Source organism: Solenopsis invicta, chromosome 5, assembly GCF_016802725.1.
Source record: "Solenopsis invicta isolate M01_SB chromosome 5, UNIL_Sinv_3.0, whole genome shotgun sequence".
In the NCBI taxonomy this organism is placed as follows: domain Eukaryota; kingdom Metazoa; phylum Arthropoda; class Insecta; order Hymenoptera; family Formicidae; genus Solenopsis; species Solenopsis invicta.
In genome coordinates this window covers 319,752-346,729 of record NC_052668.1, presented here as the reverse complement: position 1 = coordinate 346,729, position 26,978 = coordinate 319,752, and the positions used below count along the sequence as shown (strand labels likewise).

The following is a 26,978-nucleotide window of genomic DNA, read 5'->3' as shown; positions in this document are numbered from 1 at the left end:
GACATGAAGTTCTTCATATGTAAGTTATGTGTGTTTAATTTTATATAATTTTATTACAACATTTAACATTTCAAAAATAGAGAAATTCTTAAGGATTTCTTTGCAGTATAGAACTACAGATAAAACGATCTAACGAAACATCCTGCATAAATTAAAATTCTCCATGACACCTGGCAGCCGTTTCGCAACATCACCTGCATGCAACAAGCGCACGATCACAAGCGAGCAGAAGAAATTATCCGCGCGAGTCAAAGATGCTACGCAATCGCATGCATGTATAATGAGAACGTGGCGCCTTTCTCGCGTTACATATTTTTCTAGCTTGCCGATCCGAGTGCGCGAGTGAAAAAGAAGATCGTTAATTGAAAGCGAATCTGGCGGGTGCTGATAATGATCTCGCCCCGAAGAAATGCCCGCAAGAAGCAGTTCAGTAAACGCGGTCCGTACGTACGTTTCTCTCTCTTTCTTCCTCGTCAATCAGCTCTCTGGAACTTTGATTGGTCGATCGAGGACCGACCAGTCGTAAAACTTTTCTCAGCTAGTGCGTCCGAATACGAAACAGCACGCTTTGGCGCAATGGAAAACGCGCTCGCCCGTTATTCCCCACCTATTCTGCTCTCGCCATCGCTTTAACATCCGGCAATCATGATTGGCGGTAGCATGTTACCGCTAATGTAAAATTTCTTTCATCTTCTTGCTCAATCTTACCTCGCTAGATAATTCAATTCATCTCACAAGTATGTTTGATAAAAAAACAATCTTATTTTGCAGATTTAGCACGTCGACATAAAGTTAGGTGAAGTTTCTCTTTTAAGTAATTTTGGATATTTAAGAGGGTACTTCCGTTTTCAGTACTTTTTTTAAGGAACATTTTAGAAAAAATATAAAAGCTGCAAACTTAAAATTTGATATATTTATTTTTTGGGTATATGAATTTATTACAAATTTTTTGAAACATCAGGAAAAATATCTTTGGCAATTATTTGCAAATCTGTACAGACGTGTCAAAAAGTACCAACTCATTATTATCATAATTCAAGATACATAAATTATTTGAAATAATAAAGAATTAAAAAAGAAAAAAGAAAATACTCTATTATAGTTCTGGTCCGACATAAGCAAACTAGAAAATTAATTGCAGTAATAGCCAAGTTTTGAAAAAAAATCGAGTTTTCTGTTTCTTATTCGAGACGTTTTCTTTTACCGGTAAAAATAAAAATTTTTGTTTGATTATAGGTCAGATGAGAAAAACATGTCAATATCTTCTAAAAGTTTTAAATCAATCGGATTAAAACTAAATGAAAGTGTTAAAAACTGGCAACAGTTTCTCAAAATGTTATTTTAAAAAAGTGTAAAAAAGTTTAAAAACTGTTTATGTTAATAAAAACCTTTTCAAATTTAACCTTTTCGAATTTGTTGCCTCCTGCCGAAAATTCCGATTAAAACTACTAGAAAGCTCTATTCAGTCAGTGAGATTGAATTGTGTTTTTGAATTTGCGTTCTCCAGTAAAACAAAACAACTTTCAAATCAGTTGTTTGGTGTGTACAATGAATTGAACTCCATACAGCTCAATTGAGTTGTGTTCTTAAATTTTCCAGTTGAATTATGAATCTCTGAATTTTTCAGTAGAACATATAGTATACAACTAATACAATACAATTTGAAAGTAATTTTTACTGGAAAATGTAAATTCAAAAACACACACACACAAACAATTTAATTTTATTAGACCGAATAGCTTTCTAGTAGTTTTAATCAAACATTTTCAACAAGGTTCGAACTATTAAAATGTAACAAAAAAATTAATCGATGTTTTGTAGTCTAAAAACGAGAACACTTTCTTAAGATTAAAAAAATACTGTTTGTCGCAAAATACTGCGATGTAAACAAATGTTATAAATATCATAATGTACTTGAGCCGAAAGTCCAGCATTAAATAAGACTCACTTTTAAATTTACCACTTAAAAACGCACTTCATGCTTAGAATATATGTTTAAAAGATGTGTCATAGGACGTAGATAAAGAGGAGCTAAGAAATTAAAATCGGCAGTAACCGGTTTATTTAATGTAACAGAAACTTATGACGACAAATGGGCAAATACACCGTTTTTATAAAAAATTGCTGCAAATTTATTATACATTATTTTACGATTTATTACAAAATATTATAATATTGTTTAATTTCCTTATAATAAAAAAGAATAAATTTCTATATCAATTTTTTGGAATAAGTATTAATTAGGCCCGTTGTTATTACAGCCATTGTCATGTTTAGTTCCTTTATTATTTTCAATTTATTTTTGCTTCGAGCCTTATTAAAAATATAAACATTTAATAAAGCCCAATGTCAGAGTTAAAAACAAACCTTTTTGTTTATTTATAAATGTTCTATATGGAAAATAATTTTGTTTATTTCTGAGTGATTAAAATAAACATTCTTCTCATTTAGTTTATTTCAATATTTCCATAAATGGAGTATATAAAAAAATAAAATAAGTCAGGTGGGTCTTAAGCTCAATTTTAGAAATAGAACAATTTTGTTACCATTAATGTAATGTAGTGTACAAAAAAAAATCAATTAAATTAGAGAAAAGTGAGCTCAAGAGCCACGCAGGATGTCGGGTGCAAATAAATAACAAAAAACTCCAATGTCAGGCAAACGTTTCGACCTTTAATGACGGTCTTCCTCAGTGATAATACAAGTCTATAAAACAACAATCGCACTAATTAAGATATGAATTTATCACAATAAGCAAATAAAGAACAGAAATAAGAAATGAAAACAAGTTACCGAATAGATAGAGATTGTGCAAAACCGCGGTTTACATCTTACTACAACGTCTTAGAATAATAATATTATGAAAGACTTTACAGAGCGTTTGCCGAAACAAAAGTTTTGTGAAACCACATAGTTGGTTGCTAACAAATAAATAAATAAATAAGAGAAAGATATTCAAATGATGACTTTAAAACTTGTGGCAAACAACCATAAAAATTAAATAATTAAAAAGGGTGAATAAACAGAAAATCAATAAAAAATTAAATAAATAAATAAAAAGAATAAAAATAGAAGCTGTACAAGTCATTAGATGCCGAGAGCTTTACCGAGAGCCTACGGTTTGCCTAAGATCCATAAACCTAACAATCCCTTAAGAATTATAATTTCTTCCATAAATAGCCCTGTACACTCTCTAGCTTATTTTTTACATAACATAATTTATAACAGTATACCAGAGGCAGATAGTTTCGTTAAAAATAGTTTCCATTTGATTAATAAACTCAATGGTCCTCACGTGGAATCGGATCACGTCTTAGTGTCACTGGACGTCGTGTCTCTTTTCACCAATGTCCCAAAAAACTTAGCGATGGAAAGCGTCACGACCAGATGGGATCTGATTTCAAAACATACTACTATTCCGGTCAATGAATTTCTCAAAGCTTTAAATTTAATAATAGATTCTACGTATTTTAAATTTAATAATACTTGTTATAAACAGATCTTCGGTCTGCCGATGGAATCACTGTTGTCTCCTATCTTGGCAGATTTGGTCATGCAGGATTTGGAGTACAAGGCGTTAAAACTTCTTTCTTTTCATCTACTTTTTTACTGTAGATATGTAGATGATATTATATTAGCAGCCCCGGCCAACTCGCTATCGGGCATCCTTGACACGTTTAATTTTATGCATGACCGTTTACAATTCACCATGGAGAGAGAGATCGAGGGGAAAATCAGTTTTCTTGATGTTATGCCTTATAAATGTGAATAATAGAATTATTTTTGATCAATACCGCAAAACAACTTTCTCAGGAAGATACTTAAATAAATTTTTTCTCACACCATCCCCTGTGTCATAAAAAAGGTATTATTTTTGGTTGACAAATTACTGTTATTATCACATCCTCAATTCCACCGTAAGAACTTCACAATTTTAGTTAACATTTTATTGGAAAATAACTATCCTTTAAATTTTATCTTCTCTATGATAAATTTCAGACTCAAACATCTTTTTTATAAAGATGACACCTGCGTGGATGATAAACGTGTGAGAAGATTTTTTACGATCCCTTACATTGAGTCCGTATCAGAAAAATTTTTGTCTTTCTCATGTAAGTTTGACTGCAGTGTTGCGTTCACAATCCCTTCCAAACTGAACAAATTTATAACTATTGGCAAAGACCATACAGATCGTCTTTCTTGTAATGACGTAGTTTATAAAATTAACTGTAAGGACTGCGAGTCTTCTTATGTGGGACAGACGAAACGCCAATTAAAAACAAGAGCTAACGAACATAAAGCAGACATTAGGAAGGCCAGTTCTCTTTCAATTATTTCGCTACACCGCATCGGAGAAAATCACGAATTCGATTGGGAGAACGTGGAAATTTTAGACAAGGAACCATTTTATGTCAAAAGATCTATATCTGAGATGCTACACATCAAAAATCAAATGCACGAATTCAATAAACAAAGCGATATAGAACTTCTCTCGGATGCGTATCTTCCTATCCTCGAGCGTATTCCCCCTTCTTATCACCCCTCCTCCTTCTATTCTTTTCGTTCGGGCCATCGAGGCTATCTCGTTTCGGTCCTTTTTTTCGTATTATTCGTATCTATTCTCACCGAGATGTAACATCCCATGTCAAGGCTGTGACACGAGTTTTGGTGCTTAGAGGTATTTTGTATATAATTTTTACTTCGGCTTATTTCCTTTTTCCCCCTTTTTTTGAATTTACATTAATTTATAAGGCATTTTTTTACATCTATTTATATCTTTTTATATCTAATGACTTGTACAGCTTCTATTTTTATTCTTTTTATTTATTTATTTAATTTTTTATTCATTTTTTGTTTATTCACCCTTTTTAATTATTTAATTTTTATGGTTGTTTGCCACAAGTTTTAAAGTCATCATTTTAATATCTTTCTCTTATTTATTTATTTATTTGTTAGCAACCAACTATGTGGTTTCACAAAACTTTTGTTTCGGCACACGCTCTGTAAAGTCTTTTATAATATTATTATTCTAAGACGTTGTAGTAAGATGTAAACCGCGGTTTTGCACAATCTCTATCTATTCGGTAACTTGTTTTCATTTCTTATTTCTGTTCTTTATTTGCTTATTGTGATAAATTCATATCTTAATTAGTGCGATTGTTGTTTTATAGACTTGTATTATCATTGAGGAAGACAGTCATTAAAGGTCGAAATGTTTGCCACACATTGAAGTTTTTTGTTATTTATTTGCACCCGATATCCTGCGTGGCTCTTGAGCTCACTTTTCTCTAATTTAATTTATTTATAAGAGCCTTAACTTTTATTTTGTTTTGTTTGTTAAAAAAATCATTTTACTAGAATTAATATTTGTTTAACAAGAAAATAACATTAACGTACTTTTTTTCCTCATAAAATTGATTTTTTAATTATGTATACGAAATATAAATAAATGTAACACGTTATTAAAATTTCTTATACATAATAATATATGAATAATAAGCATCCCACAAATATTATCATTTTTGAAAAAACTTCGAATAAAATATAAAAATTAATTATGCCATGTTATTACATAATAATGACCTTTACGTTTGTTAATAGATTTAATTAATCATTCAGTGATAAATATTTCCACACATAGCTACAGTATAAACGATAACGTTATTTATGAGATGAGGCCATTAATCTCTCATTAAACATATTTTGTAAATATTTTGTAAACAAATCTAATCGCTGTCAGCTGATAATTTAATCGTATGATTTAATTGCTCGCGTGATTGCACTCACGGGTAACGGGGCAATCGTGATTGGCAGTTTCGCCGATGTGAAAATTCTCCCACTCGGCTATGAAGCCCTCCTCTCTTTCGTTTCCTCGTGTGCGCGGCGATTCCCCTCTTCCCTCACGATGACCTGAACCGATCGTTCGAGATCGAGGAGAAAACCCTCCTCCGATCGCCATATTCGCTAATTCGAGAAAATATGGCTGTCTGGATCGTTAGCCGATTGGATCATGTCTGGCAGCGCCGTCGTCTCATATAGGTAGCAATCGATCTCGATCAATCGCGCGCGCGCTCGCGGATATCAGATATATCGGATATTTAATTAATTCTTTTGACGAGCAGAAGCGTGTTGGAACACGCGTTCGATTAAAATATCGTTCCCAGTCGATCACCCCGGCCGGCGCAGTCATTACTCGATTATTAATGGCTGCATATCGGCTATGTATCGGCTAACCGAATGAAGCGTTACAGCATTTACAGGCAGGCGCGCGCTAGATTTTATATTTAGGATGGTACCATAGGATGTAACTCTAGAACTACTGAATTAGGTTGGAACGAAAATACCAGCACCCACGCCGATGACGCTCTTCAGTCTTCGTGTGTGTTTTATATATTTATTTATTACTGAATTCTTACCCGTCTCAACGCGTTCACGCTCGCGTCGGAAGTATTACATAAGAAACGAAATCCAGAGATTCGGGTAATTTAAGAAATTGTGAAACTTTGGCAATAGAAGCTATCTTGATTTGGAACAAACTATTTTTCTTTGCTGCCCGAATTTACACTGAAAGAATAAAATCAACCTCCGAAACTTTGTCCGTTTTTCTTTTTTATTTATTTTATTGTTCATAACTCAATAAAAGGAGATAGAAAAAAATTTCATAAAAACAATTTTTTTAATAAGATTCGCCGACGGAACTTATCGAAACCTATCGAATTTTAACCCTTTTTGTGCCTGATTTTCTTCTTGAAACAATTAGCATCTAATTCACATCTTAATAAAGATTATAAATTTGTGGTTAAAATTTCAAAAAGACGAGTCAAAATAAGTTTTACTCAAATCCAACAAAATTTAGGTCCGAACATTAAATCCGCCATTTTTAATTATGAAACTGCAGATTCGTCATCAGCAGCCTTAAAAATGTATTACTAAATTGCATGTAAATACAACAAAATTTAACATTTTGGTCCGCCACATTAAATTTGTCATTTTGAAATTAAACGATTTTTTCTCATATATCGTATATTCCTTTAAATATATAAGTTAATTTTTTAAATCAGCTTAACTCGACCTCGCTATCTTAGTTTATGTAGAAGATGTATTTTTCACTTTTATCTCATTTGACGTGGTAGATCGTGAAACTCACAATGGTGTTGATTTTTTTTGTGAAGAGTTTCCTATCCTTTAGCCTTAAAATATAAGCCCAGAAAGACGTCTCGGTATTTTTATCTTTGTGTGGATGACAGGAGTTTTTGAAAGACCAGAACATATATATCTCACACCATTCGACGCGAGAGGCACAATAACGAAACAAAAAAGAAAAACATAAACTAAGTGGTCAATTTTACCTTTTCAGGGCATTTTCTGAATTTGCGCGAGCAGCAAAAAAAATAATTTATATCACGATATCCTCAATATATTGTCAAAGTTCCATAATTTTTTGGAATTTTTGAAATAAGGACCTTCCTCTGTTTAAATTCACATTTTTTACAAAGCACGGAGAGAAAGAGAGAGAGAAAGAGAAAGAGAGATTAATGACTTGTGAGCGTAATTACGAACTCTACGACCTTGTGAGACGCCTTGGCGATAAGCAAATAAGCTCGGCTCTCTTAATTAAAAATGATGGAGCGGGAGCTTAAAGACAAGCGCGCGGATAAGCGTGCACCGATGCCATCGATCATCGGATCTGTAAACGACTTTCGACGCTCTCGCCGTATCTCATTATTTTGTACCTGAAGCGGGACGGAGCCTGCGGCTGGGAAGAACGGCTGCAATTAGCAACGGTATTGCGGACAAGGGGCGAATTGGCCGTGCCATTAATCAAAACGAAAGGCAGAAAACAATTTGGGGACGGCCACCGAGCGCTTACCGAATTATTAACCGAATTATTATATATCCATCAAATAGTGTGCCGCTTACGCAAAGTCGGGCAGGCGGGTCAATTGGCGTCGCAGGCGATCTACGTTACAGCGACACCAGTGATATCGGGCACGATCGAAATGGAATGATTGTTATGATTAAACGTTGCGGTCTCATCTCGCGCGCGGTCTTGTTAAACCGACCGAAACGATGACTTTACGTAGTCGCAAATCAAGGCGAGTCAACTTGCGGCCTTTTCGATAAGACATTGAAAAAGAGGTGAGGTCCTTCGAGGCGCTCGATTCGACAACGACCGACTGATTTTTTTTTCTCCCGCGATGACTAATGGCTCGGCATAAACGTGTTCGCCCACCCGTCGATACACCGTCATACGATTTTTCAAATCACATGTGTAAAGATGTCTAATGACATACTCTCGTGATACTATGTGTTAGCAAGTCATTATTTTCAGAGCAGAAAATTTATTTTAAACTTGGATTCCTAGATTTTCGTAAAACATTTTACATGAAAGTATCCTGATGATACATTTCGATTGAATATATGCGACATTCAAATTACTGGGAGAAAAACAGTGTTCGTGACTGTAATTATACGGTAAAATAATTATGACTATGAGCTCCACTTTTATAGTTATTACTGCTATAATGTTAGTAATAATAATATCATATTTACAGTTCTACCAATTATAATAAAATTTTATTAAAATGACAATTTCAGATATCAGTATAGTAAAATGTTAAAATAGAATAGTAAAAATAAAATACATATTTTTATATAATAAACACAATCAAAATATGGTAAAATATAATTATATTTTAATAATGTTCTCTCTCGCTATTTACTTACAATTAGTAAACAATAAAATTGATAATTGTAATTTGCATGGTTAAAACAACTGTAAATATACAGTTGGCACCGGAAATGATTATAAATTATAATAATTACAACAATCTTTTCTTCTCAGAGAAATTTATTTATTTAAACTGAATTATTGTGCCGGCCGGCGCGACAGTGTCAAGTTTCTAAGTAATGATATCCATGCAATGATCGCGACATAAGTTACGCGTCTGCTCTTTGTGCCAAAAATTCAGACTCAAATCCATCCAGAACATCAAAATTTTAATTAATTGCAAATCCTTACGCAAAAGGCAATGGCAAACCATCGAGAATACCACCTTTGCCAAGTCACCATAAAACATGCATTGTATGCAAGTAGAGACTACGATCTTTAGTCATGAAAGATCAATTTAAGAGGGAGAGAAGGGCAAAGCTAGCGAAGACGCGATATTTGTAAATCAATTTCCGTTCACGCAAATCCGGTAAAATTATATATCAGCTGCGTGCAGCTCCGCTTGAAACGTTTTCCATGAAATTATCTGGATAGAACGAAACTGGGCGTTGTCTTACGCCAATCCGCGAACATGCCTATTCTATTTTCAAGTTGACCACACCTGCTTTAGCTATATTTTCGGGAGCAAATTCGTGCTATCCATGCAGACGTAACAAGATGCCGTTTTGCGTTTACAAAGTGAGGAATTAATTCGTTATTCTGCAATAGGAGAGGATTTCCATTTTAGCATTGTAAAAATGTAATACGACACTTTTTTTATCGAAGTGCATAGAGTACATTTTTATTGCATTCATTAAACAACAAACAACGATAGTTTCTTGGATCGGAGGAGTCGATTAAATCACAGATATAAGAAGTATATCATAGACATGTATTTTATAATTGAATAATAATGGCAGTAATATTTTTTTACTAATATTACTATCTTATTTTCTCAGAATTTCATCACATTTGATCAGTTTCATCAGTTTATCAGTTTAAACGCCAACGTCGCGTCAAAGAATTACACATAATACGTAACATATCAAAGCATTACAAATTTAAAATTAAATCTTATAGAAATATCACAATGCAATATTTTCATAATGTTTGTATTATATTGCAGCGCAATATAATTTTGAAGTATTACAATGTAACGAAGCAGTACATGTCGATATATATGGTGTCCTTCTATTTCGCAAACTATATAGGATAAAATAAAAGACAGTATTATAACATTTCTCAGCTGTGTTCTGCAAATAATTTTGACCTTTAAAGATGAGTCCCAAATATTAAACTTTGAGATAAAAGTAAATAAATTATATACAATAATACAATTGCAATATATTTGAAATATTAAAATATTAAAATGTATAGTAGTTATATTTCCATTAAAATGTAATATTTGTATTATAAAAATAATAAAAATATAAAAATCAATCATTCGCATATTATACATATAAATATTACAATAATACAATTACGATATTTTAATGTTATATTAGTGCGACTGTTTTTGATAGACATTTTAATATTATTGTGATATCTTTGTATATTCCAGCAATATTCATCAATTTCAGCATTACTAAATCTTATTATAATATTACGACAAAAAAAATTATTATATGATATTGTTGTTATATTACGTGCTGAAGCCGTTGGAGAAGTTATTTTATTGTGTATTTTTCATATGTGGCTAAAGAGAAACGAGAAAAGTCGAATTCGCAAAAAAATCATTTTACAATTGTCCAAATCAAAACACTTTTCCTTTGCTATTTAGAGACTTTTGTTTTTATGACTTTTTGTCGTCTATTTGTGTGCATCACGATTTCAAATTAATACATTGCAGCGAGGATGGACTCGTGTATTCTGCGTACATTCTGCGCATTTTATGTCAAACAACGCTATATACTGTCGCTCGTTCATCTTTGGAAACATGTTTACGGCATTCAATTTGAGACATGGCGTTATTCCACGTTCCAACGTAAAAATAAATTCTTGCCTTGTCTAAGCACCTCGTCTGTCTACCAGTCGTTACTATCTCTGTAATGTTCAACTTTCAATGACGCTATTCTGGCAATGCATTATTTTGCATATGTTTTACATGTACCGAATTAGTATAATTATTATAAATATCAAATAATGTGTATATTTCTTCTAACATTTATCAATTTTTATATCAATATTTAATAATATTTATATGATTCTTGGTGACTATTTTTTTTAATTTCTATATAAATTTCAGAATTTTTCCAAGTTTATAATTTTATAATTTTTTAGAAAATTTCTCAAATTTTTAAAATTGATTTATGAATTAGTATACTTTTTGTAGAAATGCAAAAAAAAAATACTTTATTTCTTCTAGAATTCTTTATATGTATATGTGAGTTCTGAAAAATTCTACGATTTCTCATTTTATAATTTTCGAAGAAAATCTTATAAAATTTGAAGAAGTATAAGAGATTTTTTTCAGAAATCTTTATAAACTTAAAATATAAAAAATTTTTTAACCTTTTCAAGACTCCAGGTACATGTGTACCATCTATTTAATATAACTGTTTTGAAAGAGTAAAAAATTTAAAAAATACAAGATATAAAATTTTTGTTACCGGACGTTTATAATTTTTTCCTCCTATAACATTTGTTGATTACTTATATGTATAAGTTTCTTGTATAAAGGTTAAATATTTTCTCAAATTATTGTGTTATATCGCAATGCTTGCAATGGAACAGCTCGTTTTCGATATCCGCTGCCTTCGACGGATTACAGAGAGCTAGTGGCGGAATTACACTCGGACGAGGGAGAAGAACGAATTGATACGAGTGGTCGAGCCTGTTGCTAGTCCATATACGGATCTGAGTGCTAAAATGAATTACCCGAGCTGATACGAGACCCGCCTTCGAAAGACACTGGATGAACTGGTCCCATTCAGGGGGAGCCACTTCTCGTCTTGCTTCGCTGATCTCTCATATCTTTTTCACGTTCATTCATTCAAGTATCAACGTGCCGGACGTTATAAAATTTCAAATGATTTTATGATTTTTAAATTAAACGCGATAATCGCGCATTTTTAGCTCACAGTGTCTCACGTCGTTTAAATTAACGTAAATAAAATAAATTTTTTTAAGGAAATGTATACATTGAAAAAAAAGAGTTTGGTAATAGTCATTAAACCTAGATGATAGCTTTAATGAAATAATTTCTTCAAAAAATGTTTGATTAATAAAATATTTAGAAAATTAGTAATGTTTGGTATAATTATTTAGTAACACCGATTGCTTACTATTGTTATATGTTTCAGGAGTTATTATTAATATTATTAGTAAACATTTCGTTATATTAATTAAACATTTAATTGAAATTATTTTAAAGACGTATTATTATTACTGAACTTTTCTTCAATGTGGAAAATAAGATAATGTTGCGCTAGTGCTCTTAATTTTTTGGAAAATTAAAAAAAAACTCGGTTTTTTCCATTTTTCCAGAAAATGTGGAAAAATACAATTGTGACAATAACAGTATTTTATCGGGGAATTATTTAGTTATAGAAATCTTATTATAGAACTCTTAAATATTTAAAAAAAAATCATAAAACTCTATACCTACAGAACAATGAAAGTGACATTATCTTGAAAGAAAGTAAAAACCGAAAAAAAAAGTCATTTTTTCTCAAATTTCCGACAATTTTTCGAGGCTGATGACTCTAGGTTGCGCAATCGTTATAAGAAATGACAATTCAAGACAGCTTGCACCGCCTAAGCCACATCTGATAACTTTCTCTTCTTTATATTAAATCTGACGAAATTATCATCACTTCCCCCACGTTTTCTTAACTTTATGCAAATGCATTACCTTTCACGTGATCTTGTACGAGAAACGCATACGTTATCTTGAATTGAGTTACTTCCTTCGTCGAGCAGAAACGAATCCACAATGAAATACAGCGCAACTTCCCTTATCTACGATGCAACGCTCACGAGTTTTTATCGTTTAGATTTATGATCGGCATAAGTCAGGACGGATCGGTCGAATGTTCGGTCAACGATCGAGAGATCTCCATCGCACTCGGATTTTGTTGGATGAAGTTTGTTCAAGTCGGAGCTAAATTCTCCGTCTTGACCAAGAGAGAAAGAGAGAGAGAGAGAGAGAGAGAGAGAGAGAGAGGCAAAGGAGAGTAAATCGTAAAATGTAGATCGCACCGCGCGTTTCCTGTACCTCGCGCATTGCAAGAAATCTATGCGGCAAATCGCCCGTAATTCCACCCACGTGGCCTACGTACGTCGCGCGAGCTATTCATCAAACCGATCCGGTACTTAGGTCTCGCCCAACGACCGGCCGGTCGAGATAAACGCTAGAGAGAAAACCGATCCGATATGAATACCTGCGCTACATGCCGGCGCGTAAGCGGTCCTTACTCCTTATAAAGACGAGCCTTCGAGCGAGGAATAACGACCGGACGGACCGAGATCTGATATAAAATCGAACCCGCGATTGAGTATTTATGCTGTGTGGTGTACATCCCCGCCATCGCGAAAAAGGGACCACGATGATTTTATCTGCCGTACCGATCGCCGTCTCCGATTTGACCGATTCTCCGAGAGCGGAGAAACTCTCGGCATTAAAGAAACGTATAGAAGAAAACTTCAAAAATGTAGCTAAACGAATTATAAGATCTCGAGGCTATGCTACTGATTTCTCGAAAAAATTCTTTCTTTCGCAAATAATTTGTATAATGAAATGTATCATAAAAATGCGGTTCTTAATATTGAAAAGATTTTAAGAATATTTATTAGTTTGGTTCCATTTATTACTTTAAGCTGTCTTCAAACGATCGATATTATTGTATTTAAATGTTGCACAATATTTTTGATTGGCTAAAGACTATACTGAATTTGTCTTGCATTATTTAATATTATACAATATTATCGCATAATATTTGAACATTGCGCAATATTATTAACTGTCTGAAAACTATATTGAATTGTCTAGAAAAATATTACACAATATACGTTATTATACAATACCATGCAGAGTCGCTTAAAAAATCACTGTATGCTCAATATTATTGCATAATATTATTGATCACTAGAAGTTAGATTGTTTTATACTTTATGGGATCTAAAGGAATATTGTATAATATTATTGCACAATATTTGAACATTATGCAATATTATTTATTGTTTGAAAACAAATTTGAGTTTGTTTTGAATTATCTACAAAAATATGGTACAATATATATTATTGTATAATGTCATTGATAGTCCAAGAGCCGTTTTAAAATTATTTTACATGCTATTATTGCACAACATTATGATTGTCTACAAATTATAACATATTAAATTTGTTTTACATTTTCTGGAGGAATATTGTACCATATCATTGCACACTTTTTTAAATATTCTGCAATATTATTAACTGTCTGGAAACAAAATTAAGTTTGTTTTGAATTAAAATAACAAATAATAAAATATGACGGCTGGTGTATGCTAAAGCAAAATCATAACTAGAATAAAGGTCAATTAACCGAGCAAATATATTAAGATGGAATATTATTGAAAAAAGTATTGAATATATTGCTTAGAATCTTACGTAAACAAAGTCGTTTCAATATTTTTATAATATTCTATCTTAATTTGCTTGGTTAATTAACCTTTAGGTATGAGTTTGTTTTAAATTGTCTAAAAAATATTATACAATATTATTGAGTCAACGAGCTATTTTAAAATTGTTCCATAGGATATGGAAAATAAATAAAAGAGTTAAGCAGCCTTAAACGTTTAATATTATTGCACAATATTTGAGTATTGTACAATATTATTGACTGTCTGGAATTTGTTTATTATTGAGTTTGTTTTGAATTGTCTAAATCCAAGCAAAGCAACGAGTCACAATAACGTCAAAATAACATCTCTGAATCGTGATAGATCGAAAAATTACAATACTTCTAACAATCATTTTGCAGTAACTTTGAGTCATTTTGACGCTGTGATGATTTCCTGTTTTATTTCGGAAGTCTGGAGAAATATTGTGCAATATATTTGTACATTTATATAAATAATACACTATATTATTATCTGTCTAGAAGCTATATTGAATTTGCTTTGAATTGCCTAGAAAAATATTGTACAATGTTATTAAGCGTTTAGTTTAGCCGCTTTAAACGCAACCAACGCACGGTGAGCTCATCGCGAGGCGCTATAGTTCGCGCGGGCCAATTGCCCGATCATGCCGACGCGTCGGCCCTTTGTAACGTCCGGGCCATTGTTTGCGCGGGAGATACGCGAATAAAGTCGAAAGGTGGGACGCGCCGCGTGGTCATATGTTGCGAGCAGCGGCGGCCACGTGAATGAAGCTCCCATTCATACGGATCTGCTGTTCCCTTCAACCCCCTCGCCCGTCCACTGTCCAGGACGCTGCACAGAGCGCGAGCGACAAGAGGCTACGCACACGCGTACGACACATCCGCGCACGTATACACGTATCGCGTTGTGTGTAAGCGCCAACCCACACGTGATCGCCATTGTCGATCGTCTCGAGAAAAGACGCTTGCCATCGGCCTCGCGGCGGTGGACGCCGCTACTCTGCTGCTCTTCATCTTCCGCCTTTTTTGCGCCGATTGTCGCGTCGACCAGTCGCGCGCGCGTCCCGGGACTCGGTATACGCATAACACATACGTGTATGTACGCTCACGAGCCGCTCTCATTCAACTGATTCGCGACAATGGCTTAGTTTACACCGAGCGTTTAGCCCACCACTTATACCTTATATTTGAAACAAACACGATAACTCACGGCGATGTAAATAATTGTGAACTTGTTTGGGTCAGGTAACTTTTTCGCGATTCCTAACCTATTTTAGGTGCTCTCAGGCCGTCCGAAATAGCGCGTATAAACGGAGATAAAGTGTACCAGTAAATTCTGATAGATATAGCTCTGTTATATGCAGGATTGTACAGAATTTACACTTCATCCGACGTATGACAGTCGCTATCTGAATTATCTAAAACTGTGGTACTGCGAATCGGAAATCCAAAAGTTTACATGACGACACTACCTATATTAGAGCTAAAGGTAGTCATAGGTCTAAACACTTTAAACGTTGTAAACGTCTCATTATAGTGACCTACTTTAGGTCAGGATATAAGTTAATGCATTGGTCAGGTTACATGATGTAAACTAGGCCATTGTGGCCCGGTTTTTCATTACTTGATTAACTTGTGGTTAAACTTAACCTGATGTTTTAATCAATGAGCTTCACCTATGACATCATTATGGGTGAAGCTCAATGGATAAAACATCAGGTTAAGTTTAACCATAAATTAATCGGCTAATGAAAAACCGGGCCTGTAAGATACATTATAGCAGGACTTAAACTTAAATAGTTAAAAGATAAAAAGTTAACTTTATAACTTTGACTTAACATAATTTCAATTGAGTTAATTTTTTACTTTAAATTATTTTTAAGACAACCAAACTTTAACTTAATAATTTTCTATCCAAGTTACAAATTTATTTATGTAGAGGAAAACATTTATAAAAGGAAAAATATTCTCAAATAGAAAAAAATAATATTACTTTAAATTATTTTTAAGACAACCAAACTTTAACTTAATAATTTTCTATCCAAGTTACAAATTTATTTATGTAGAGGAAAACATTTATAAAAGGAAAAATATTCTCAAATAGAAAAAAATAATATTACTTTACTATTTCACATAAATTTTATTTACAAATAAAATATTAAATTTATTCATATTATATTTGTTTTAAGTAATCTGATTTTTAAAAAATTACAATTTTCTAATGTAATATAAATCATACTTTTTTATATTAACTTTTAATTTAATTTAATTTAATCTTGACATAACTTTTAAATAAGTTAGTTTTTGTTGATGTAATTTTTAACGTAACTAAAATTTTATAAGCCATTTATTATAATTTTATTTAAATTACATAAAAAGAAATATTAAAACTTATTTAATCTTAAATCACAGAGTTGTCAGATTGTAAATTTTATAATAAATATAATAAAAGTTAATATATTTTAAATTAATACAATTCCTAAAAAATTACAAATCTCTATTATTTATATATAATACGTAGGTTATTTGATATGTTTCGAGCCTGAACATAAAAATAACATTATTCGTTGGAGAACTGTTATAAGGTGTAAAACCTGTATCTTTAAATTTTAAAATAAAAGTCCAAAATTTTTCTACAAATAAAATCCCATAAAAATCCAGAATTTTTAAGAAAAAAAAATTTTTCTGAAAATTTTGAGTGTTTTTTAATCGTAAATATCCTGGTAATTTTCCTATTAAATTACTGTTAATAGATGCGAATCCCGTATACATTAATAATAAACAAACAGCACATATTTAGTAAATAAATGTATTGAAAAATGCCGTCTAAACAATAAATGGTGAATCCATTTTATCTCGGCTTTAAAGTTTATCATATCAACAATTATTATTATCAATTAGCAATAATAACAAAAATATTTAATCAAAGATTGTAAAAATAACTCGTTTATTTCAGTGGTATCCGATTCGTCATTGCTTGCGCAAGAGATGACGAATCGGATATACTATATGTATATCAAAGAGGCTGTATCAGTCTGGCTGTAGTTGATTTTCGAAGCACGATCTTGCCATTGTTATGGTATATGTGTCATTGTTTGATATTATCTTTGTTATCACAACACAATATAAATATTAAAGGTATAAGTTCCAAACAAGTAAAAGTCAATTTTAGTTTCCTCGAAACTACACAACATATAAAGAAACATGTATGGGATGGTGAAATACCATATCTTATATAATTCGCGATTCTAAAAAAGCAACCGTTAAAATTATAATAATTCGTTACAGTCTATTTAGACATTGTAGAATGGTTACTGACCATTACTGTTCACTGTATTTTTATAAAAACGGAATTCCAGTTTTGCAGGTAGTAGCGAATTTTCATAGGCATATGCTCTCTATGTAATTTTGAAAATTATGTGGGTGTGTGAAGTTGGCACCCCTATGGTACACAATCATAGTTCCGTTCAGAGTTCTGGATTATTTACAATAAAAGGAAGAGTTCTTGATAGTTTTTACAAATAGTTCTGCTATTATAACAAAAAAAATGAATTTTGAAAAATGGGGATGCTAACTTCACACCCAAAAGTAGCACCGCATAGTTCTGAATAATTAATTTGATGCTTTTTAAGGAGTACTAGAGTTCTCCGTATAAAAAAAACTTTTTTGATTAAAAGAAAAAAAAATAAAAAAAAGTAAAAAATGCATATCAAGTCCGAATAGTTCTGAATAGCGCATACGATTCCTTTCGATGAGTTCTAGAGTTAGGATTTTTGATAGAACCCATCGGGAACTACCTAGAACTCTAAACAGAACTACCAGAACTCTTAAAAAATTTTTCGCACTCGGAAAATATAAAATCGACACACCTGCGATCGTCCGTAACATTTTCGTTTTCAATTCTACAGATTTTTGTCATTAGGATTTTTGATAGAACTCATCGAGGACTACCCAGAACTCTCAACAGAACTATCAGAACTCTTAAAAAATTTTTCCAAATTTTAAAAATACAAGGTCGACATCGTGAAAAAATTTTTTAAGAGTTCTGGGAGTTCTGTTGAGAGTTCTGAATAGGCGTCGCGGAGTTCTATCAAAAATCTTAATGAGAAAATTATGTAAAACTGATACTTTTGAAGTTTCTTTCATTTTTTGATACCACTTTCGAGAATTCAATTGCGATTTTATTTACTTTTTTGAGCAGATCTGTTTCTAAAATGTATGGAGAACTCTAAAACTCATCGAAAGGAATTGTATGCGCTATTCAGAACTATTCGGACTTCATATGCATTTTTTAATTTTTTTTTCTTTTTTTTTTAATCAAAAAAGTTTTTTTTATACGGAGAACTCTAGTACTCCTTAAAAAGCATCAAATTAATTATTCAGAACTATGCGGTGCTACTTTTGGGTGTGAAGTTAGCACCCCCATTTTTCAAAATTCATTTTTTTTGTTATAATAGCAGAACTATTTGTAAAAACTATCAAGAACTCTTCCTTTTGTTGTAAATAATCCAGAACTCTGAACGGAACTACGATTGTGTACCATAGGGGTGCCAACTTCACACACCCAAATTATGTTAGATATTAATTTTTTTATCTTTAGTTTAGCTCTCTCTCTCTCTCTCTCTCTCTCTCGTGTGTGTGTGTGTGAACGCGCGCGCGTACACGTGCGTGTGCGTGCGTGTGCGTGCGTGTGCGTGCGTGCGCGTGTGCGTGCGTGCGCGTGTGCGTGCGTGTGCGTGAAAGCTTTAAACATGGCTTTCAAATAATGGCCTAGTTTACATCGCGCACTTGATACGCGTATTAAGCACTATATTCGTATCAAATTCGTATTAAATTTTTAGTACTCACGATGTAAACGCTGCCGGATCAATTTGGTACGAACGTATCAAGCAGGAGTATCGTACTATACTGATACGCGTACCAAATGATACAAATAATGATGTAAACACTGAAACGTATTTTGTAGGGGATTAGGCCTATTGAGTATAACCTTAATTGACCGGTTTTATGATAAGTAATCTTATTTGGTCTTTCTGAAACGATATTAAAAAATGTCTTGTAAGAAACGTTTAGTACGTTCGATGTAAACGAGCCTGTATTAAAGCATTGGTGCGCACCAAACTTAATACGAGTACCAAAGTTTTAACGATGTAAACTAAGTCAATATAATTTAATTTGAGGCTCTTATCTACTCGCCGCGGCCATATTGAAGTAGTAACGTCACAACCAAAAAATCACAAGTAAAAGTTTCCGTTGTGGCATTTGTAAATAAAGAGAATTTGGATAAAAGAGAATAACGAATTCGCTTTAAAACACTTACGAAAATGGACCTTGACTATCTTTTTTTCAAGTAAATGTTTATTACCTGGGGCTTACCTAAATGTATATGTAAGTAGACATAAGTAAAAAGAGTTTCTTAAGATATTAACTTTTTTATTAATACCTCTACAAAGTAATTGATAAACAACCTGTATGTTAAAAATATTACTTTTGTCCCCGGTCTGCCCTAATCAGAATACTTTCAAACTTTGTCTGGCTCATTTCTAATTATTTAATTTAAATTATACATAAAGATTAATATCAGTCTAATATTGTGAAATATCCAGTCATACATAGTAAACCGAACTGTCGAAACTGTTAAATGAAGTATATACGAGAAAAGCCACTAATTTATTCATGGCACTTACTGTTCATGGTACTTTAATTGACAGTTTTGACAGCTTGATTTATGTATGACTCGATATTCCATAATATTAAGCTAACGGAAATTCTTATGTCTAATTTAAGTTAAATAATCACAGATTAGCAGAATAAAGTTTAAAAGTGATTATCTTTATCATTCTATACAAAATTAAGTTAACAATTTAGAAAGTCAGTCAATTCATAAGAGTACTTTCAATACTGTGTCTGTGAGCCCGTATTCTAAGCGCTTGATCAACTTCAATCATTTATTAGTTTGAAAAGTATTAATATGAGAAGTACATAACCTCGATATATTCGTATTATGACTTTCGTTTTAGAATATTCCAAAGAATATTCCAAAGAATTTGCTCATAAAATTAAATAATTTTGAGACACTTTGTACGCATTATAAATAAAGTAATCTTTCTTTTGTATATAAACAAGAATATAATTTCTTGCTTATATATGAAACAATGACTGTTAAATGGAATATATCCATTTTAATTAGATATTAATGTTTTATATTGTGATTAGCTGTGTAATTGTACAAGATTAATTTAGTCACGTTAAAAATGCGCGCAAATAATTAATGTATAAATGCGCGCAAATAATTAATGAAAAGTTGTCTTTCATTATATTAATAGAATAAAGTAATTTTTTAATATATTACTCTAAATAACAAAACAATTTTATTTAATAAATCATCAAATAAATTTAATATTTTATTAATATATTAATTAAATTAGTGGCTCTTGAGCTCACTTTTCTTTAATTTAATTTATTTATAAGAGCCTTAACTTTTATTTTGTTTTGTTAATATATTAAGTTTATACAAAAAAAATTAACAAAGAAATATTGTTTTTCATATGGAAACTTTTTATTTTTTAATTTTTTTTACGTAGGTAAACTTTTAACTTTGAAAAAAAATTAATAATTGTAGTTTATATGTTTAAATATAATTAAATATAGTTAAAATTAAAAATTAACATATAAAATTTAAACACATAAACTATAACTTATTAACTTTTTTCCCAAGTTAAAAATTGGTTACTAACTTAAAAACTAAAAAATGACGTGATAAATAACAAAATTTAAAATTTAATCATTTTTAATTTAGCTTAATTAATTTCAAATGAGTTAATTTTTACAGTTATTAAATTTTTAATTTTGTTGTTTAACTATTACTTTTTTAACTCAGATTTTAGTTTTAAGTTAGTAACTAATTCTGCCATTAGCTCTGTAACTTAAAGACCTTATCAATGAAATAAAATACATACGAATAATATTTTCATATTACACCTATTGTGTAGTAGCACTATCATGATAATCATAATGCAATTTCTGTAAAATACTCTTACACATTGAAGGCCGTCAGCGCCGCGGGAGAAAAAATCTCATTCATCGAAGGATTTCCGTTGCAATCTCATCATGCGCGGCAAAGGTCTAGGATCATCAGAGAATTTCAAATCTAGCAAAAAACCAGCTGTTATGAAAGGTATAGCGTCCGAGCGGGCAATAAGAAGACTCGACTTTTTTGCGAGAGGAATAGCGCCAGCAAAATAGCATCGTTTCAAATCAGGCAGATATTTTTTTTAATTTTGGAATCTTCTTTATCCGACATAAAAATCATGCCACTTAAAACAAAGCAATTTTTATTTGAAATTTTCCATTGCATGCTTTGTTTTTGAAATATTTAAAATAGTCATTTAAAATTGAGTTATATTTGTATATAACAAGCAATTATCATTTACATAGTTATAATATGATTTAGAAAATGAAGTGATTAGGTATATTATCTTTTTATTTTTAAATTTTATTTAATAAACATATAAAAGTCGAATATTTATTTTATTTAAAAAGGTAAAAATTTTAAAATTTGAAGATAAATGCTTATATTTTTATATAAAGAAAAATAAATTAATAAAAAATCTATGTTGGATTCCGAAATATGATTTGTTGTACTAATGAAAGATAAATTTAATAATTTTCTATTAATATTTTAATGAATAAAGTCTACAAAATTATCTTTTTGCTGAAATAATTAATTTGTTTAAAAAACAAAATTTTTTGTTCTGTTATTCGTATCAAAATTTTGATTTTTTTTTCATTTTCTATATTGGATAAATAGAATGAGCGCTTTTTCCCTGTATAAAAAGATCTATACAGATCACTATGTCATCGTGAAAAAACGCAGCCTGGAACTAATATCATTACATCTATGAAGAATTTTTCTAAGATAACGATGCTTTTGTATTCAGTATGAATGAAACCAGAAGATAGTCTATAAATAATATTCGAGAAGTATATTATTGGTTCACGAATGATACATATGTATGGATAGGTACTGTTTTATTATACACGCGGTTGCATAATATTAATGGAGCTTTCGAAGCGTATTGTAGCTCTCAGGTGCAAATATAATGTTATTTAATGACATGCATACATGTATAAGCTTTAATTTATAATAAATATTTCCACTTACGTATCCTATTTCCTTCAATATTAAAACAAAATCGTGGGGGAGAAATCTATTTATATTTTTTTTACTAAAGTTTTAAAGATCATAACAAAATAATAAGCAATTAACTACTAAAAATTTGCAGATTTGAATATTCAACTAATGTACGATACATTATTTAACTGTACATTATTTAATGTACAATTTTTAATAGAATACATTAAAGCAGATTTAATCTAGGATTTTTTGTTTAAGTTGTAAAAAATTTGTTTAATTATTGTATTACTTTAATTATTATAATTTTAAATTTGAATTTTTGGCGAGTATCAATATTTTTAATAAGTATGTGCTGGACATTTTTTGTAAATGATTATTATAAATATTGTTTATATATTAATTATTAGTACTCTTTATTTTTTGATCTATCAATTTCAACATTCGCCGAATGCAAATTTCATAACTTGCTTGTCATAGGTTTTTTGTTTAGGTTTTTTCCTTCAAGGTGACGCCGATTTCGACGTTACCTTGAAGGAGATCCTTGAGCGTCTGTTGGTTTCTATGTATGAGTCCTTTGTATACGAGGATGACCATATTAGGCGTTTGCATATATATAGAACATTGTTGTACAATAAAAGAACAGTTCTATAAGACTAGAACAAGTTGTTACCTGGAGATCTTTTTTTTCGTTGTTTTTACGTGTAGATTGCAGATATAATTAAAAATTAAACAAAGATATAATTAACAGTTGTTATATTGATGTTTACAAATGCGTTGTTTTTTAACTTTAAATTTATGTAGATCAATAGGCGACAAAGATCGACATTTGAATAATTGGACGGTCAACAACTTTCCTTTACATCGAAAGGCCGCTTGGCCGCAATAACTGAATACTTGTTATGAAAATTTATTCACGAATAAAATTAAACATACATCCGGGTGAGAGAGCACCCGAAAATTTGTTATGCAATAATACTCGCGTTGCAAGATACGCTGCAGTCGGTTAAACGGCTCGACGCGGCCATTCAAGCTCTTCAAGCTTTTCATTATTTTGTAACAGTTTCGATGATAAACGCTTAAAAAAAAAACCGATTTTCTGCAAAGAGGTGTTTTACCCCCTAAAAGTGAAAACGGGCACGTATAAAAAATACGTGTCTTATTTTGATCTATACTACAAAGGCTCATCAAAATCCGAGGGGGACGCTTCCGTTCTTTTCATTGTGAAAAGCATTTAGCAATTGATATAAAAATATCATTAAGCACCAAGATCGTCTTCGACAAAGTAATGACATGTATTTTGTTTTATTTTTTATAGAATTTGCACGATTTAATATTCAACTTATTATTATTAAATATTATACAGCGTGGAACATATTGCAGCAACTTCGCAATGTTTCTGCAATGTTGTTAAATGTTGCAATGTTGTTGCAATATTGCTAAATTGTTATATTACACTGAGCTGTAAAAGTATAAACGTAATGGTACATGACATACGAATATTTATACGATGTTATGAATATTTTAAAATATTCATATGATGATATCTTGTGCTGTTAGGGAATATAATGCTATTATTACTAATATTTTGGCAGTAATAATTATAAAAATAAAGCTCCTAACTGTAACTATTTTACCATGCATTTATAGTCAGAAATACCAAACACTTTTCTCTTACAAGTAAAATCCCAGAAATGTTCAGCGAATGCTGAATTGTTTCGATGCTAATTCCGTTGGTGATTCTTGACTCTTAAAGAAAGTTTACGTGTCGCAACGGTTCTATCAACATACGACTTTGTTTTTGAGTTATGAATTTTTGAATCTGAAAAATTGAACAATCACTCTTGCGAATTGAGTTCGCATTTCAAATTCGGCAACTTGTCGCTTAGTTGTGTTCGTTACTTCTTTCAAACAGATTGATGTCTCAATGTATCAATGTCATAATAGCAGATATTGTTGCGAAATTAAATTCTTGATAGTATCTCCTTAAGGAAAAAAAGCTTGAGTTCTTTTTTTACAAAAAGTGAAATTGCAAAAAGTCCAAGTGTTAACTTTATCACCAAAAAATCGAGGTATTAGACTTTTTCGAGATCAAAATTAAATTAAAACAGCATTTTCAAAATCGCTGGCCAAAATATAAGATGAATCACGTTTATTTGTTGCTCATAAAACCTATTTTGCTACGTTTTACTACATATAAGATGTAGGTCACCGAACGATTTCGAATTTGTTAATGAGACTCAAGAATTCTTAAAATACTTCCATAAAACCTTGTAACTGAATTATAATTAAAATTTCGCACGTTCTTCTGTGCCTCTTTTAGACTGTCGCTCAGCTCGCGAATATAACTAAACATCCAAATCCGCGTCCCGCAGAATAAATGTAAAAATATTTCGGGTGTTTTATGCCGCTTAATATAAATTTCTGTAAATATGTATGTGCACGTGAGTGTGTATCGTCTTCATAAATTTATTTCAACATTTGATAGGCTTGTATCACGATTTTATAAAAATTGAAACAAAATTTAAAAATACACCGTTATATTTACCAATAAAGTGTTATAAAATATTACTTCTAGTAACATTATAATTTGTTTGATGCATATTTAATTTTTATTTATTTGTACAAAACATTCTAACAATGTTGAAGCAACATTGGAAAGTTTTTCCCAAGTTTTATTAGAAATTTAACGACGTATGATAAAGTTATGTTCTGACATTGCCATTTTCCAAAAATAATTATAGTAAAGATCTCTCTATACGCATGGTAGGCGCACCCGTCCGTGCACGAAGGAAAATGTGAATAAAATATTTTTTTAATGTTTTCTTTGTTACTGTCATAAAGTACTCTTCAAACTATTCAACTTTTAATTAGAATATTTTTTTCTATCTCGTATAGTTTTGACAATATACGCTTCGAATGAAAAAATCAATTTTCTTCAAAGGGATGTTTCACCCCCTAAAAGTGAGTGTTGGCAAGTATAAAGAAGTATGTGTCCCTTAAATTTTGATTTGTATTACATCATATTAAAGGCTTGTCAACATCGAACGGAGACACTTCCGTCTCTTTTCTTGTGAGTAAAAACTTGTTCGGAGCGTTCATATCTTCATATCTTTAAATTACGCTTGTAAGCATACCAAGGTTACCGGTTGCTGTTTTGCTTACATTTTCTATATACTTCGAACTTCTCAATCTCATTTCAATTCTTGAATGATCGATCTGTCGTAATAGATTCCCCCCTCTTCGATAAAAAGTTTGGGAATATAAGCCTAATCCTCCGCGCCAAAATCCGTTACTTTGTTGGGAGCCGCTGATTGTGAGCAAGATCGACGCTCTTTAATAACGACTCATTCTCAAAGTCAAACGTTATTCCGAGGCGGGAGTAAGATAACCGAAGTTTGCATTTTCCGCTGCATCACACGAAGCCATCGAGATTTCGAGCGTCGCTCGAATTGCAACCGTGATCTACGCATTGCGACGAGTTCTGTTCGTAGCATAAAATCGCGTAAAAGCGCTTAGTGAATCGCGTTCAATCGCTCGCGCGACGTTCGTGTTGTATTTTTCTGCACCTAGTGTTGTTGATCCCCGAAATTGTGGATTCGGCTCGCATAGCACGCAAACGTTTGTTTTTCTCGTTTTTGCTTGCGCTTTGCTCTCTTCGCACGAAGAATTCCAGTCCCCGTGCCGTCTCGTCCTGCTGAAAATTGCTTCACGCTGTCGCGGATCAAAATTGGCCCATCGGTAACTACAATGAACATTCTTTATTTCAGAAGACAGTTCTTTATTTCAAGTAGCTGTCATTTAAATTTATTTATTTTCCTAAAACTTTATTTTTTTCTTTATTTTAACATTCTATCCTTTATTTGTCCTTCATTTAACGGAATCTTTTTCAATTAGCGCTCAATATCTAAGATGATACTAATGAATAATTTTTTATAAAAACAGTCAATAAATTTAATCTTATGCAAGGGATATTAGTTATTTAGCGCTACCAAAGAGACCTACTGTTATCTTTTGTAAATCAGCCATCATATATATTTTTTGTACTGAAAACGATAAGTGTACATATGTAAGAATTTAACGAAAGCGCTTAAACAAAGTTTATCTCGAAAGAGGAAAAGTGAAGCTAATTCTGATACATTGAACTGCTACTGGCACAACTGTGAATTTATTCGACTAATTTTACTAGAGTTTGTTGAAAAATAATATTTAAAAAAATGTAAAATTTTGTTTATTTCTTCTTGATTCAAACGCTTCTATTAAATAAATGTTCTTAATAATAAATAATATCTGGAGTAGAGAAAAATTCCAACTTAAGGTTAATTTAATAACATTTTTAAAACTTGCATTTATACAAAATGCAATTATGAAATTGCTTAGAATTTTATGATCTTTTTAACAATAATTATAATCTTTTAAAATAAATACATTTTTCTCAGAAATACATTAAAAGATTTATAACTTTTAGATATATATATATATATATATATATATATATATATATATATACCCATGTGAGAAATGAATACCGGTAAGATACTGGCCCAGTACC

The 26,978-nt window shown here is 31.4% G+C and overlaps 1 protein-coding gene across 1 annotated transcript in view; it reads right to left on the bottom strand.

Moving 5' to 3' along the window:
* The window catches only part of LOC105197599, an 80,360-nt gene that overhangs the window by 28,837 nt on the left and 24,545 nt on the right, over positions 1-26,978 (bottom strand). The gene's annotated exons all lie outside the window — the stretch shown is intronic.